Here is an 11,351-nt window from a genome sequence, read left to right as displayed (position 1 = left end):
ACCGGAACGCACTGGTACACCGTTCCGGGAGTGAATTTGACGACGTAACGCGCGTTCTGGTTCTGAAAAAGTAAACACAGAGCAGTACGGTGGTTGTACCTGTTTTAGGAGCTGAAACTACCAGCGGTTCGTTTTATACCAAAGTTTTCCGGCTGGACGTGTTTGGACCTTCGGGCCAATCACAGTGCTTAAAAACCGAAAACTCCACTCAACCGGGAAGCCGGGCCAAATTAAACAAACGCACAGTCAAATGACAGACAGTTTAACCTGAGCCGTGGAGCTGACAAGTTGTGTTGTGAGAGATAAAACAACGTGTTCAAGTGCTTTTAACTTGTTTCAGTCCGTCAATTCTGTCCGTTTTCCGACGGATCAGTGTGGCCGCAGCCACTGCTATTCAACACACGCGCCATGGGCCTGCTGTAGGCCTACTTAGAAATACCAATATCTTACTTTTCTTATTTTGGAGCAAGACATGCTGTCATCTCTCTCTGTGTAGCTTCCGTCTCTCTCGCGCGCGCTCTCTGTGCGTTTCCCTAGCAATGTGCCATAAACAATCGCTTTGATTGGCTGAGTTCAGTGAAGTAGACGCATGTGATTGGTCTGTGACCTCCTAGCTCCACTGAGCGATTACCGTATGAGCTGAAATAGCTGCGCCTGAGGTCTATAACTGCGCCCGTGGAAAAAAACGCTCGTCAATCTTATTCTCATTAATTGATCAGAAATGGGTCGGGGTCCGGACAGAACCGTCACGGAGTCCGGCAGTTAGTGATGCCTCCTCTAAACAATAGTGGCAGGTGATTGGAATTGTGTTTTAAATGCTAATCTATGCTCACTAATTCCCACCCCCAGAAATATAATTGGAAGTGTAATAGATTTCTCTTGTCAGATCCTGAATTTTTTGCAGCGGATCAAAAAGAAATGGAATTGTTCATTTTAGACAATGATAATAATGATACTAACCCCTTTATTTTATCGGAGACATCAAAAGGCTTTGTTAGGGGTTTTATTATATCATACTGCTGTGTAAAACTGAAATGGGAAATACAGTAACAAAGATGATGGTAACACTTTATTTTCCAGACCGCTAATTATGGTGTAAGTAGTTTGTAATTATGGGGTACTAAAGCAATGCTGTAGTTACAGGGTAACAAAACAAGAAGTCCAGGAATTAAGGGGTAACAATTTTGTAATTATGAGAGACGTATAAGGTAGTTATGGTGTAACTATTTTTGTAATTACTGCATACTTAAACAAGTACAGATCCTGTACAGGCCCAGGCGCGTGTGTTGAATTCCACTAGCTGCAGCCACACTGATGACAGAATTATTGACGGATAGATTTCTGTCCACTGGGCTGTTTTGGAAAGTTAAATTCACTTGAACACATTGTTTTATATCTCACATTGGGTTGAAAATAGGAAAGAATGTCTAGTTTCTTCTTTCTTGACATTTTCTCAACACAACCTGTCAGCTCCGCGGATCAGATTAAACTGTCTGTGCCTGTCATTTGATTGTGCATTTGTTTAATGTCACCCAGCTTCCCGGTTGAGTGGAGTTTTCCATTTTTAAGCAGTGATTGGTCCGAAGGTCCAAACACCGCCCAGCCAGAAAACTTTGGTCACAAAACAAACCGAGCCAGTAGTTTAAGCTCCTAAAACAGGTACAACTACCAGTACAGCTCTGTATTTATTTTTTCAGAACCAGAACGCGCGTTATGTCGTTCACTCCCGGAACAGCTGGGCGTTCCGGCCCAATGACCCCCTTGATATAGCCTAGATTTGTTTCCTCTGTCAAGAGGTACTACTACTCAAAAAACATTCCTGGCTAAAGCCCCGGAAGCCCGATGCTGATGACGGGAGCAATGCTCGGCTAGCGCGTCACGTTTATCGGTTAAATTACCTATTCCACCAACATCACATACCAAAGGTAATAACATACCGTTAAGGTTTGCAGGACAGCAGAAGATGTGGATGTCTGTAAATTGACGGTGAAGAGTGTGGTTCTGTGTGAGATCCAATATGGCATTATCAGTATGGGACTGAATGTGCCGTTTAGCACATAGGCGAGAGGCCATCTCTTAGTCAGAGACGCCCTCTAGAGGCCATCTCATGAAGCGACATCTCACTAAGCATTACCTGACTGACTAACTGACTGACTGACTGACTGAATGCATGACCTGAATTTGCTGCTTGATGCTCTCGGCTGCGCCATGGGAAAAATAATTACAGGGTACGACAGTTGTTTTACAGTTTGTTCACTGTAGTTATGGAGTAAGTACAAGGTGTGCGGGCTGTAAAATAAGGCAGTGCTTGTTCCCCTCTTGTTCACTGTAGTTATGGAGTAAGGTGTGCGAGCTGTAAAATAAAGCAGTGCTTGGTCCCCTTTTGTTCACTGTAGTTATGGAGTAAGTACAAGGTGTGCGGGCTGTAAAATAAAGCAGTGCTTGTTCCCCTTTTGTTCACTGTAGTTATGGAGTAAGGTGTGCGAGCTGTAAAATAAAGCAGTGCTTGTTCCCCTTTTGTTCACTGTAGCTATCGGATCTGGTTCGGGCCAGTCCTAAGGCATTTTACTTTACTTGTCTTAATGATCTCCTAGCTCTCTCAAGTGGCGACATTAGTTGGTTCATAAGGAATTTGCACACACTGAATGTGCTACTTTTATTTTTCTTTCAAATGGTTAAATGTTTAATTAGTGCAAATAACCTCTCACCTTTGTGACAGCAGTCTCAGTGCTATGGAGAGACCTAAATCCAGTTTGAGAAGGTTCAAAAAGACTATTGCACGAGAGGTAGTCGGTTGAAGGAGGAGGGCACAACACCAGAGGAGAGAGAGGTGTTAATGATGTTGAGTAGGGGGGGGCCTAATTTTAGGAGAAGTTCCTTAACCAACTTAGCAGGAAGAGGGTCAGATAGGCTGGTTGTGGATTTAGAGGAAAATATTAATTTAGAGAAGGTGTCTAAGGAGACAATCTCAAATTGTGAGAGTACGGTGGTGATCTCTATGCCACCTAATGCACGATTAGGAGAGGGATCAACACCCTCGGTGGGTAATGAATTGATAATCGCATCTCTAATACAGTGAATTTTGTGATTAAAGAAATTAAGAAAATAATTTGCAGTGAATGGAGAGCTCACTACAGGGGAGGGTTTGCGAGTAAGTTTTGCTACAGTGTCGAATAGAAACTTAGGGTTATCTTTATTAGTGTTAATTAGATCTGAGAAATAGGAGGCCCTAGCAGCAGAAAGCGTACGCTTGTAATTCATTAGGCTATCGCTCCATGCTAGCCGAAAGACCTCATGTTTGGATGAGCGGCATTTGCGTTCTAGCTTTCTACATGCCTGTTTTTGTGCAAGAGTTTCGTCAGTAAACCAAGGCGTTGGTTTCTTTAGACGGCAGGTCTTTGTGAGTAAGGGCGCAACAGAGTCAAGCGAGTCAAGTAGAATGGAAGAGTTTTAGGTAGGAGATCAGCGAGTTTTGAAGTTGTGGAAGTATCAATATGGCGGGTGCTGTAGGTATCAACTAGATTTGAATGCCGACAGTTCAATTCGAAATTTAATGAGGTAATGGTCTGATAATGCCGGTGGATACGCCAAAACTACTAAATCTGAAACGTTAATACCACGAGTGAGGACCAGATCAAGAGTATTGCCGTTAGAATAGGTCTGTTCGTGAACCAACTGAGTAAAGCCAAAAGTGTCAATTAGGGACGAGAAAGCTTTGCTAATTTACAATTTAGATGAATATTGAAATCACCGATAATTAGGATGTTGTCCGCATGAGTTACAAGGTCAGAGAGGAAATTGGAAAATTCTTCTAAAAAAGATGAATAGGGCCCAGGAGAGCGATAAACGCTGATTAGGTAGAAAGGCAATGGCAGGATACCAGAGTGATTATGGCCAACGCTAACTGGAGTGGAAGGGCGCATAGTGAGCATCTCACAAGATGAGAGTTTATTATTTAGATCTGGTGAAAGGTTCAGACTTGAATTAAAGATTAGGCCAACGCCACCATCTTTCTTAGATGTCCGAGCGAAATGCGAATTGATATAATTAGAGGGGGAAGCTTCATTTAATGGAAGAACGTCATTTGGTTTTAACCAGATTTCACATAATCCCATTATGTCAATACTATGTTCTTTAATTAATCATTGATCAGCAGGGCTTTGTTAGAGAGTGATCTGATATTAATGAATCCGAGTCGTAAGCTTTTTGTGTTACTAGTTAATAGTTTTGGGACGCTCAATAACTGTCAAGTTATGTATTAAGAATATGTGCAGCTTCCCCACTTGAAAGAGATTGATGCATCTACCCGAAGGTTTTTAACTGGATTCCACTCAATGACCAAACATCTTTTCCTTTTTTCTCCTTTTATTTTGGCAGGTTCAGTAGTTTAGTTTGATAGTTCAGTTAAGTAGTTCCATTAGTTCCATTAGTCATTAGGTGAAAAACCGGCTGCCTCTCCAGATTTTGTAGACGCATCCGTCCTGCACAGTCTTACCGCAGCTCACAATGCTGTTAAGGAATCCTTGACAGCATCTTCTCCTAGCGCGGTGTTTGTTAGCGTGGTGTTTTTTACTTCCGGACTGCCCCCGCAGTGACGCTGCGTGGTGGTTTTAAATGCTCCGGGCAGCACTTAGGCCGGGCAGACGTTCCATCCCGTTTGCTTTCTGAATATTCCGTTTTCCAATATTTTCTAGAAAACTCCAGTTTGACTTTACACCTCCCACTCGATCTTCCCATGGAAACACTGGGGGGATCGCCAGCTTTAAAGGCAAACTTAGTGGTCCCAGTTCGGTATTCTTAACCAAATTAAGATGTATTACTGACTTGACTCTCCATCTGTTCCTCAGCAGGTAGTAAGACAACCAGCCGCCTGACGTCCCTGTGAAGGATAGTGGCTTGGATCTTCCCTTTTTGTCCATCAGAGTTTGGATGGCTTGTTTTCACTTCCAGAGCTTTTGTCACAGGAATGCAGTAGCTTGGGACGGTCCTGACATTGACGTCCCTCACGACGCCTTTGCTGTCTGGATTGGCGACTGACGACTCTGCCAAGCTTGAATTGTCCCCTCAGCGCATTTTGGTCGCCTAACCAGACAATGTCCCCAACAGTGACGTTTCTCTGTGCAGTGTGCCACTTGCTCCTTACAAACAAGTTGGGACCAGCGAGTTGGCTCCAGCACCTCCAGAACTTGGTCACCTCTGACTGCATTGCTCGGAGTCGTTTGTAGGGGTAGCTGGCAAAGTTGAAGGTTTTGAAATCCCCGCTCTGGGATGCTCGACCAAGTAGGAGAGTATTGGGTGTGACATATTGAACACAGTCTTCCCGGCTCTGTACCCTGGCGTCAATTGGGCGTTCATTTGCAAGGTTGGCTGCTATGTGCAGAGTTGTCTGGAATTCGCTGTAACTGAGCACAGACTCCTTTCCAAGGCTCTGGAGTGCCCTCTTTACAATGCGTACAGCGGCTTCTGCAGCACCATTTCTGCGTGGGGAATCGGCCGGATGAATTTTCGACATCCACTCCGTTCCATTTTTGGCCGCCGTCTCCTCCAGGGCTGTTTTGTTCAGGCCATCCAAGAATCTGTACAGCTCCTCCAAGAATGGTTTTGCTCCAATGAAATTGGTGCCTGGATCTGACCAGATCTTTCTTGGATGCCCCCTGATTGCTGTGAACCTTTGATAGGCCATCAGGAAACCTTCGGTTGATAGGGTGTTTACTAATTCTGTGTGGATGGCTCTGCTGGCCATGCAGCAAAAGACAATTCCCCAAACTTTTAGTGTCACTCTTTTCTTGACGTCATCTTTTAATTGGTAGGGTCCGAAGAGGTCTACTGTTGTGAACTCGAACGGTGCAGCAGGTGCAGTTCTTTCTGGCGGCAAGTCACCCATTACTTGTTGACATTTCCTTGCTTTTGCCTTCCTGCAGACCATGCAGCCATCGACAACTTTTTGGGCAATTCTCCTTCCCCTTATGACCCACGCCTTCCTTCTCATCTTGAGCAAGGTTCCGGCCACTCCGTCATGACTCCCATTATGGGCCTCCCGAGCTAACAGTGTGGACACCGAGGCGTCATTGGGCAAGATGGGGACACCAACTTGGTCTTCTTTGAAGATTTGCACTCGGCCACCGCAAACCAATAGCCCAAAGTCTTGGTCTTTGTAGACTACCAGCCTGTCTGTAGTGGTGCTTGGGAAGGTTGCGCCCTCTTGTGCTGCAAGAAAAATGTCTCTTAGGGCATCTTCTCGTTCTTTTACTGAGATGACTCCTGCTAAAGAGACTGTCTCCCAATTTGGACTGTTCATGGCTTGATTTTGTTCAATGAACTTTTTTGCTGCTCTCCAGATCCATGCAACTGTTTTGACCAGTCGGGTTAGAACACTGAACCGCTTGACATCCACAAGGCTTCGGATGGCTGACCCTGCAGGTGGTCTCCTTTGTTCTGTTTGGACCTGGTTCTGATTTTGTTTTGGTTCTTGTTTCTTTGCCTTGGCCCTTGTCAGTGCAGCAACAAATGCCTTCTTTTGCAGCTTGTTGATGCTTTCTCTGGCAGTGGCTGCTAGTTCTTTAGTTGATTTGATCGGCCACTCCCTCACTGGCAAACTCAAAAACTTTGGCCCATTTTGCCACTCTGAGTCTTCATCCAGGTCTTGAGGGCTGGCTCCTCTGGTGATTACATCACCAATGTTTTGCGGACCAGATATCCACCACCAGTCCTGGATCCTTGTGCTGTTTTGAATCTCTCCGATTCTATTCGCAAAGAATGTTTGATAGCCATAGCTTTCTCGCTGTATTGCACCAAGGACTGTTTGGCTATCAATGAAATGGTACCACCTCTCAACTTGGATTCGGCTATGCAGCTCAAAGTACTTTCTCAGGCGTGAGGCAAACACTGCTCCGCACATCTCTGCTTTGACAGCATCACCTTTGTGGTCCAAAGGAGTTAATTTGGCTTTGGATTCCACGAGCCTGATGATTGGGCCCTGGTCTGAGTTCCACCTTAGGTACATCACTGCTCCATAGGTGTGCTCGCTTCCATCAGAGAACGTGATTGCCCAGGGTTCACCAGTGAAGCATGGGGGAGTGAGGGCCCTGGTGAACTTGACTTTGCCAAGATGGACATACTCTTCGAAGAGCTTAATCACATCCTCCCTGAGGCCATCTGAGAGTGCTATGTCCATGTGTCTTTGACTGGACAACTTTCGCCCTTTGCCTCTTGGAATGCCCTACGTACCAGAATAGCTCCCTTCTGCTTAGCAGGAGTTACCAGGCCAACTGGGTCATACAGCCCCGACACTTGGCTGAGTAGTTCTCTTCGTGTCAGGTGGTTTAGTGTCTGGGCTCTGATTTGCTCTTGTAGAAGGTCTTGGCCAAGTCGCATCTTTTTCTTTCTCTTTGAGAAATTAATTGCAATCATGACATGGAGCTTGTCTTCTTCTACTATGTAGCCCAGGCCAAGTGCCTTGTTGTCATCATCGCGCATTTGGTTTGGTAAGACCATGGTCTGGCTCCACATTTGCCGTGATGGTTTTCAGCTGGTCAAGGTCGTTGTGGGATGTGAGAATGTCATCAACGTAGCTATTGTGTTGGAGTACCTGACGCTCCTCTTTGAGGTGGGTGAAAGGAGGGAGGTTAGCAGTTTCGCGCATTGCTAGCTCCACAATGCACCCTGCTGGTTTGTCTCCGATGTTTACTCTTGTGATTGCATATTCCCCCAGCTCTTCATCCTCGGAGTCTCGCCAGAGGAATCTATGCAGGTGCACTTCTCGGTTTTCCAAACCGAGTTGTACATTTTCTTTATGTCACCCAGAGCAGCGTATACTCCACCCCTGAATCTGAGAAGGACAGCGCAAATCTGGTTAAGGACATCTGGACCTTTCATTAGCAGGTCGTTCAAGCTCACGCCTCTGAACTTTTGGCTGCTGTTCCACACGAGTCTCACTGGAGTTGTGACAGAGTGTGGGTTAGGAGCAATAAGATGACTCACGTACCACACCGGCCCATTCCAGTTGATGATCGCGTCTTTGGACAATTTAATTGCAGCCTTTCGATCAACCATGTCATGCACTTGAGTGGCATAGGCAACTTTCCATTCGGGTTCTTTGGCTAGTTGCTTTTCCGTTCTGAGAAATGTAGCCTTGACTGTTCTTTTATTGTTTGGCAAGAAAGCTGGATCTTCTAACCAGGGATATTTGGCATGCCAATGCGGTTCCTTGCTGTGGCTGTCATCTGTGACATAGGTGAGGCCTTCTCTTACTACTTCGAGTTCCCTCTCCTCAGCAAGAGTCATTTCTTTTCCGCCCGGCTGACAGTTTCCGCAGCGGCAACCCCCGCATTTTGGCTTGCATGCTGCACCGATACTATCCCATCTCCACCACTCTAGGAAGTCCCGGTTGGTGGTTGAAGTACTTGACTCCTGGAACTTGATGCCAACCTGTTTGTTTGGTGGAAGTTACTCTGGGACCCTGTCAGTGAGCTCCTCGTACTTTACAACAGCCGCTCTCATTGACCTTGCAAAATGTGTCTTGGACATGTGGGCTAACAGTAAGCTCCTCAAAGAGCTCGGGATGAGTTCCTCCGACCGACTTTCCCAGTGGTCCGTCCCACAGCACGGGGTCTCCGACAACTCTGATTCTCTGAGGTGCTAGCTGACCTTCTCTATGGCTTATGAGCAAATTTATTTCTCTGGGTCTCGCAAGTTCATCAAGTGGTATGTCTGGAAAGAATTTCTGCAGTTGCTTTGGTGTCACATGCTTGTGGACATCTGCAATGCTGTCTAGTCCATAACAAACCAATTGGTGCGATTTTAAAGTGCCCTTGGGAGTGTTTACTCGGATCTTTAGAAGGTACTGCTTTGTCTCCACATGAACCTTCATCCCCCCAACCCCATGGACGACGAGAGTGATTTCTTCACTTCTGAGGTTCAGTCTGCTTGCAGCCTTGTCGGTTATATAATTAGTGTCTGAAGCCAAATCAATTACGTCCCGATTTTCTGTCCAGCATTGGCTGTGACCTCAAGAAGCATCATAATCACTGGCAGCTCTTGCAATCCACTTTCCACTAGAAGGCCCAGCTGATCCTTTACAGTGCTGAAGGCTCTCGATGCAGTGTTTGAAAATACCTCTCGACATTGCTTTGCCAATTCTGGTGAAAGTTTGTTGAAGAACTCCTCTTGATCCTCTGTATATTTCTTCTTGCCTTTATCTTCCTCTGGACCAAATCTGCTCTTTTTCTGACCTGCGTTGCTTTTCTTTATCTCAGCCTTGGGGCACAGATAGTAATGATGCTCAGGAGTATGCTCATCCTTGCAGTCTTGGTTTTTACACAGATAGGCAGGTTTGCAGTATGAACTGTCATCATGAACCTCGAGACACCTCTTGCATGCCCCCAACTTTCTTACTGCAGCCTTTTTCTCTGCTAGCTTTAGCACTCGAAACTGTTTGCAAAAGTAGAGCTTCCTCTTGTGCTTTCCATCACCACAGACTACACACCCTGCATGGTCGTCGCCTGACTTGGTAGACTTGGTTCTGGCATGTCTTGGCTCAGTCCTGGTTTCTTTTCTACTTGGCTCTTCATCCCTCAGTTGTTCGAGCTGCTCATATATGCTCTCTTGCCCTTTGAGGAATGCCAAGAGATTGTCAAACCAATTGTCTGGTGCCACAGCATTTCTCCTGTCAGCAACATATACAAGCCATTCCTTTTTGAAAGATTCTGGAAGTTTACTCTAAATTGATTTTGTTACCAACGGATTTTTGATAGCACCCATGTTTCCAAGGTCACTCAAGTCTTGAAGCGCCTTCTCCACAGCTTGAATTAATTCCACTATTTTCCGTGGCTGATAACTTCTGACAGCTGGCATTTTCTGTAACTCCTCCACTGTTTCAATAGCAATGGACATTTGATTGCCATAGCGGTTTTCTAGGACACAGAAGATGTCATCTGCAGTGTTATAAGTAGTGAGGCGAAGGTCTCTTGTGATTTTGTCGTCAAGACTGTCTAGTAACTGAATCTTCTTCACCTCTCTCGAACCGGTCGACTCACCCTGCCTCTGGAGTGCTTCCCAGTCCTTTTTCCACCTGTGAAAATCACGTTTGTTGCCAGTAAACTTGGGAAGGGCCATTGGTTTCAATTTGATGGTTGGCACGGGATAGTTGGAGGTAATAGCCATCGGTGTTAGTCCTTCAGCATCCTCCTTTATCCTCGCCTGTATGAAGTCAGCCTTTCTGGAAACCAACTTTGGGACGTGGAGTACCCTTAGGTGATTCCGAAGGCCCTCCTGATCACCTGGTGGGACCCATCGTTTCCACCGACCGTGCAGCTCCTTTGCGGTCTTTACCAGTCCTTGCAGGTGGTTGAGCATGAAGTCATATGCCTCATAGTTGCCATTGGGTTGTACAGCAGCGGCGCGTTCACACTCAGCCTCTGCTGCCTGCAGTGCTGTGGACACTTCACCATTCCCAAAGTTGGCCCAAAGAGCCTCCTGAATTAGACTTTTGATCTCCTTTAGTTTCAACTCACACTCATTTTCAGTCTTTGCTAGGTCGACTTTTTGCTGTTCAGTTAACACAGCTACTTCATCTGTGTCCAGCTCCGCCTCCAGTTCTGCAATGAATCCGGTCTCCACATCGTCATTGGCTTCCATGACTTTCTCGGCTTCTATTGTGAGTTTATTGAAACTGTCTCTGAGCTCCTCTTCAGACATGTCTTTATAGGTCCTGGTAACACTGTTGACCAGACGAGAGAATAATCTCTTTGCCGTCGTTCTCTCCACCTTGAGTTGCTCAACTGACTTCCCAATAGCTTGATCAGCCATGTTTAATTTCAGTCTTTCCAGGATTCCAGGTTATTGCTCCTGCTGTTCCAGCTCACAACTCCCAGATTTTCCGTTTCCTGGTTCTCCAGTTTCCCGGTCTCCCGGTTTTTCACTGTCAAGTTATGTATTAAGAATATGTGCAGCTTCCCCACTTGAAAGAGATTGATGCATCTACCCGAAGGTTTTTAACTGGATTCCACTCAATGACCAAACATCTTTTCCTTTTTTCTCCTTTTATTTTGGCAGGTTCAGTAGTTTAGTTTGATAGTTCAGTTAAGTAGTTCCATTAGTTCCATTAGTCATTAGGTGAAAAACTGGCTGCCTCTCCAGATTTTGTAGACGCATCCGTCCTGCACAGTCTTACCGCAGCTCACAATGCTGTTAAGAAATCCTTGACAGCATCTTCTCCTAGCGCGGTGTTTGTTAGCGCGGTGTTTTTTACTTCCAGACTGCCCCCGCAGTGATGCTGCGTGTTGCTTTTAAATGCTCCGGGCAGCACTTAGGCCGGGCAGACGTTCCATCCCGTTTGCTTTCTGAATATTCCG

This window comes from Centroberyx gerrardi, chromosome 3 (assembly GCF_048128805.1).
Source record: "Centroberyx gerrardi isolate f3 chromosome 3, fCenGer3.hap1.cur.20231027, whole genome shotgun sequence".
Lineage (NCBI taxonomy): Eukaryota > Metazoa > Chordata > Actinopteri > Beryciformes > Berycidae > Centroberyx > Centroberyx gerrardi.
Note: the sequence above shows the minus strand (reverse complement) of the source record.